Source organism: Dasypus novemcinctus, chromosome 30 (genome assembly GCF_030445035.2).
Source record: "Dasypus novemcinctus isolate mDasNov1 chromosome 30, mDasNov1.1.hap2, whole genome shotgun sequence".
In the NCBI taxonomy this organism is placed as follows: Eukaryota; Metazoa; Chordata; class Mammalia; order Cingulata; family Dasypodidae; genus Dasypus; species Dasypus novemcinctus.
Genome location: NC_080702.1, coordinates 44,059,244 through 44,065,059, shown reverse-complemented (window position 1 = coordinate 44,065,059; position 5,816 = coordinate 44,059,244). Strand labels below are relative to the sequence as shown.

At 36.4% G+C, this 5,816-nt stretch overlaps 1 pseudogene; it reads right to left on the bottom strand.

The window, feature by feature from the left end:
• Positions 1-816: 816 nt before the first annotated feature.
• LOC111764525 (olfactory receptor 7A17-like) lies at positions 817-4,719 on the bottom strand (annotated as a pseudogene).
• Positions 4,720-5,816: the final 1,097 nt, after the last annotated feature.

Here is a 5,816-nt window from a genome sequence, read left to right as displayed (position 1 = left end):
AATATATGTACATCATCAAAAAGAAATATTTTATTGTAAAAATAATGCATGATTCAATATTTTCTGTCTCAATACTTAAGATCAGTGTGATGCTATGGCCATGCCATTTCCAATATTTATATAAATTTGCCTTCCTCTAGATTCCAGTTAAAGATGTGCATTTAGTTAAGAATGTTATGCTGTGCCAGAGGTATGAAAATTACTGTGGGCTGTGAGCTGAATAAGAAAACAGGACCCTAATAAAGAAGTGAAATGACATCACCAGATTTAAGAAGGAAAGGTGTGAGAAAGTTAGTATTTTCTGAAAGAGTATTTAATTTGAGGAAATATGTACACATATTTAAAGGATAAATGTACACAAAACTGGAAAGGAACAGTGACAGGTTTTCATGTAAATTGTAATAATATTAATGGGCTTATAAGTGATGTGTAGTTTCTTTAATAGTAGCAGGACAACTCATATCTCCTATTTCAGTAAAACAAAGAAAACATTGCCTGTGACACTTCACAAATATATATATATATTCTTTAAGAAATCCATGTTTGAGATATGTTGGAATTTCCAAATGATTTCTCTTCCAAGATTGAGAATTACATTGGGAAATTGGAAAAATGGACAAAGGGAAAATTGTTGGATATCTAAGAGTCAGAGAATGTTTAATACATGAAGCAACTTAAAATCCAAAACATGGTAATTCTGAAATGAATAGAGACAGTTTTTGTTTCCATATTTTGACCAAAGAATTACAATGTCTGGATTTTTCATTGAGTGCTGCATTCACAGGCAATTTCTCAACGCAAGGAATAATGACACTTTTATATTTTCCACACAAAGAATTTTTTCAGAGCACACTTTATGTCTTTATTTCTCAGACTATAGATGAAGGGGTTCAGCATGGGTGTGACCACAGTGTACAACACTGAAGCTGGAGCAACTGAATGTGTGTTGTGTATAATGGCAGAATAAGGTACACTCCTATGCTGGCACAATTAAACAAGGAAACCACCAAGAGGTGAGATGCACAGGTGGAAAATGCTTTATACTTCCCCAAAACTGATGAGATTGCACGTATGGAGGAAACAATCTTAGAGTAAGAGAAAAGGATCCCAACAAGGGGACACCCTCCTAGCACTCCAGTTTGCAAAATACATCACTATGACATTGATGAATGTGTCAGAAAAGGCAAGTTGGATCATCTGATTAAGTTCACAGAAAAAGTGGGAGATTTCCATGTGTGTACAAAAGGACAACTGCAACACCATTGAGCTCTGTAACACGGAATTCAGGACACTCATGATCCAAGACCCTAGAACCAGCAGGACACAGATCTGGGGGTTCATGATGACAGAGTATTGCAGGGGATGACAGATGGCCATAAAGTGGTCATAGGCCATTGCAGCCAGGAGGAAGTCCTCCAATCCTCCAAAGAGCACAATAAGGTATATCTGAGTTAGGCAGCCTGCATAGGTTATTACTCTCCTCTCTGTCTGGATATTCACCAGCATCTTTGGGACAGTGGTGGAGGAGAAACAAATATCACAAAGGGACAGGTTGGAGAGGAAAAAGTACATGGGAGTGTGGAGGTGGGAGTCGGAGATGATGGCCAGGATGATGAGCAGGTTCCCAAAGATGGTGACCAGGTAGATGGACAGGAACAACCAAAAGAAGAGGGTTTGCAATTCTGGATCCTCTGATAATCCCAGGAGTAGAAATTCTGAGAATCTGGTATCATTTCTTTACATCATGTGATTGTTGTGAGTACCTATAAAGAAAGAACATCAATAATTTTCACACAAACAAGCATTACTATTGTAGCAAAAGTGCTAACATGGCTGTTTTAAAGTAAACATAATGTATGAATTTTGATTAAGCATCTGGTTCCTTGGGGACTTCTGGTGCCATCCCTGTTAAAGTTTCCCTTTCCCACTCTCATCCTTTACTTCAAGCAGACATGAAATCCATAGTTTCAATGAAATATTCTTTCTGAAGTTTGTATTTTTATTCCTGGTAATATGTCAGGCAATGCCTGGACAATTAAAACAAAGTGCAGAAAAATGAGGAAGATAGAGAATAATGTAAGGAAATTAAAAGTAATCATAAAGAATATGAGATGGCAACAATTTTAAAAAGGAAAATAGGAGTTATATAAATGGAGACAGTCATATGGGGCTGCTATGTTTTACTAGTCTTCAAACAGGTTCAGTAGATAAGGAGCCATTTTAAGAGAGACCTCTCCATGAGAAGTTGGGAACCACAAGGAAACCTTGGGTATGTGAAACCAGCCGAGAGAAAGGACAAGCACAATGCACTAAGAAAGAGTTGTTTCCAATGTTCAAGGTGAACAAGGAAGCCTGTGTGGTCAGGGAGAGAAGAAGAGGAAGAGTGTTAAGGGATGATGTCAGAGAAGGTATAAGAATGATGTGGGCTCACTGCTGCTGCTTACACTTCAAAACAGAGTCCTTGACCACACGTTTCACCTCTTCTCCTTATTGACTTGGTTTCTAAGGATGCCCCCAAAATAGAAATGAATATATACTTTGTTTTTAAATACATATTTCATCATGGACTTTGTGTTATAAGGCACATATTTTGGAATATGATCTCATGTAGCTTTGCTCTGAAGACAGGACAGAAGATAGACAGAAGACCATGGCTGTTAGGTCTGTGTTGATGGTATTATCACCAACATGCAGAGTGATCACCATTTAACCTAAGGGCAGCACATTCAGTTTATCCTTCCATCAAAATTGTTAAACCACCATGGACACATAATATATGGGCATCATTTAATGTTACTTCTTGTATTCCTTGTTTAAAAATAAAAGTAAAAAAAGTTCTTTAACAGAGAGACATAAGGGAAGAGAAAATAAAATAAGCTCAGGTCATCCTTGAGCCACTGTATTTAAGAGATTGGTGAAGAAAGTGCTTCCTTCTTCCTAGCAGCAGTGCTACCCTAATTGGAGTCTCTGCAGGTCCAGAAATAGCTTCAAGGCAGTCCCAAACCAAGTAGGAAGAAAGAAATATCAAACATCACATCACAAGTAAATGAAATTGATAACAAAAAATAGAAAGAATCAACAAAACCAAAATTTTATGCCTTGATGGAAGATCAACAAAATGACAAACACTTGGGTAGACTGACAAAGAAAAAGGTGTAGGTAAATAAAATCTGAAATTGGGGTGGGAATTACTACTGACCACACATATAAAAAGATCATGAGCTGATGCTATAAACAGCTTTTATAGCATGCTATAACATCCCTACAAAATGATGCTATAAACATCCCTACAAAACAGACAGAGGAAATGGAAAAATTGCTAGAAACACACAAACTCCTTACACTGACTCTAGAAGAAATAGAAGACTTCAACAAAGCAATCACAGGTAAAAAGTGTGAATCAGTCATCAAATATTTCCCAAGAATAAAGTCCCATGACCAGATGGTTTCTGAGGCGAACTTCACAGCTCATTTTCAAGAAGAATAAATCTCAAACCTTCTCAAACTCTTCCAAAAATTTGAAATGAAGGGAACATTACCTACCTTGTTCTATGAAGCCAATCTTACTGTAATACTAAAGCCAGATTAAGATAATACAAGAAAAGAAATTAGAGAGCAATCACAGCAATGAAAGTAGATGTAAAGATCCTAAACCAAATACTTGCAAGTTGAATCCATTAGCATATGAAAATAAATGTACACCACGATCAAGTTGATTTTATCCCACATATGCAATTGTGGTTAAACAGAAGAAAATCAATTGACATGATCAACCACATTAACAAATCAAATGAGAAGAAGCACATGATCATCTTGATTGATGCAGCATAGGCATTTCACAAAATCCAGCATCCTTTCTTGTTTAGAATACTTTCTTATTTAGAAGACAGGAATAGAAAAACATTTACTCAAGGTGATATATGGCATATAGGAGAAACCTACTTTTTATTTTAACATAATAAATAAAATATTAATTCATTAGTCAATCAAGCAAACAAGTATGGAGGCATCAAAGTTATCCTATTTTAAATCTGGACTAGGTTAGACAAACTTGCATTAAAGTTTTTGGCTTCTATTCTCTCTTACCCTTCCTGTATTAACTATTATGCTCTCTTACTCACATGTACAGCATTTCCTTGAGTAAGACACCATGTATAATTCTGGATTTCTCCCTGTGAGGTTGATGATGGATACTAAACCTCTATCCCCAGACAAGTCAGCAAAAAGGTGTCAGTCATTGGTTTACTTGCCAGAGTTAGGACCCCAAAGAAACAACCATATCCTTTCAGCACAATTTGCACAGCCAAAGGGGCAGCACAAGAGGAGATATTTACAGCTCTTCTTTTAGTTGCTTATTAACACATTTCCCTCTTCATCACAGAAGCAAATTTCCATATTGCTTCACCCCCTGAGTCATCAATTCCCTTTAGAACACTGGTCAGGTAAGAATGGAAATGGTTCTTGTTCACTCTCTTTTCCCAAGAGATGAGGTGGTACCAGGAGAATCCTGCTTTCATCATTCCTCCTCATCAAGAATTTTTCTTACTTATGAAAGTCTAATTTTCTAGCACCATTGCGAACATTCAAATTAAAATGTTCACCATATCTATGACTGAGGAAGCCATTTCCATTACATACTTGATCACTAAAGGCTTGTCTTGTGGTGACAGCACAGCCCCTGTTGTTCTCTCTAGAACATTCTTTTCCTCTTTGCACCATGTAGAGAAGAGTGCTCCTTAGATATGAAACTAAAAGTCATAGTCACAGCTTGCCTTAATCATACTTTTTACAATCAATTAATAATGTCCTGCCAAAAATGCAAGCTAAGATATGACATTTAGTCTGTTATTTAAATACTATGTGTTGTTTATATGAGATATATTTTCATTTCATTATGCAATATTACCTGGTCAAAGCACATTTAAATGGACTGTCCCATTTAATTCCTGCAAAAAATCCATTCTGTAATAGCAGAGATATTATGAACAAAATTCTACATTTGCAAAAATGGGTGTGGTCCAAATGGCTAAGTACGGCTTAAAGATATAAACCAAGTAAGAGCGAGGGCATTTTTGGGGGCCCTGAAACATGTTTCCACTTAAGTCTCAAAGCCACTGTTTTTCAACTCTGGGTGATTCTGGGCATCTGGACTATATGGCAATGCTTGCAACTTTTGACAAATTTGAATAATGCTGCTATGAATATCCAAGTGAAAATATCTGTGTAACACCATGATTTCAATTATTTTGGATATATACCTAGTGGTGGGATTTCTGGTTCATATGATAATTTTATAGTTGGCTTTATGAGGAACCACAACTCTGTCTTATCCTGTGTCTGTACCATTTTACATTGATGCCAGCAGTGAATAAGTGTTGCTATTTCTCCACATCATCTCCAACACTTGTTATGTTCTCTTTTTCTTTTTAAGGCAGACATTCTAATGCATATGAAAACATATCACTTTGTGATTTTAATTTGCATTTATTGGATGGGTAAGGAGGTTGAGCATATTTTCATGTTCTTTCAGGCCATTTGTATATCTTCTTTTGAGGGATATCTGTCCAAGTCTTTTGCCCATTTTTTCCTTCCATTTATTGCTATATTTTTATAAACTTTTATTTTTAAAAGATACTTATGTTACATAAATGTTACATTAAAAATATATGGAATTCTCAGAAAACTAGCAAGGCAGTGGCAAAATAAGGAGCTCCTAGATTCAGCTCCTACTATGGGACAGTTAGTAAACACCCAGAGCCCTCTGGAATTAGCTGAAGCACTTGTTTGGGGGCTCCAGAAAGTCAGAAGAGCATCCC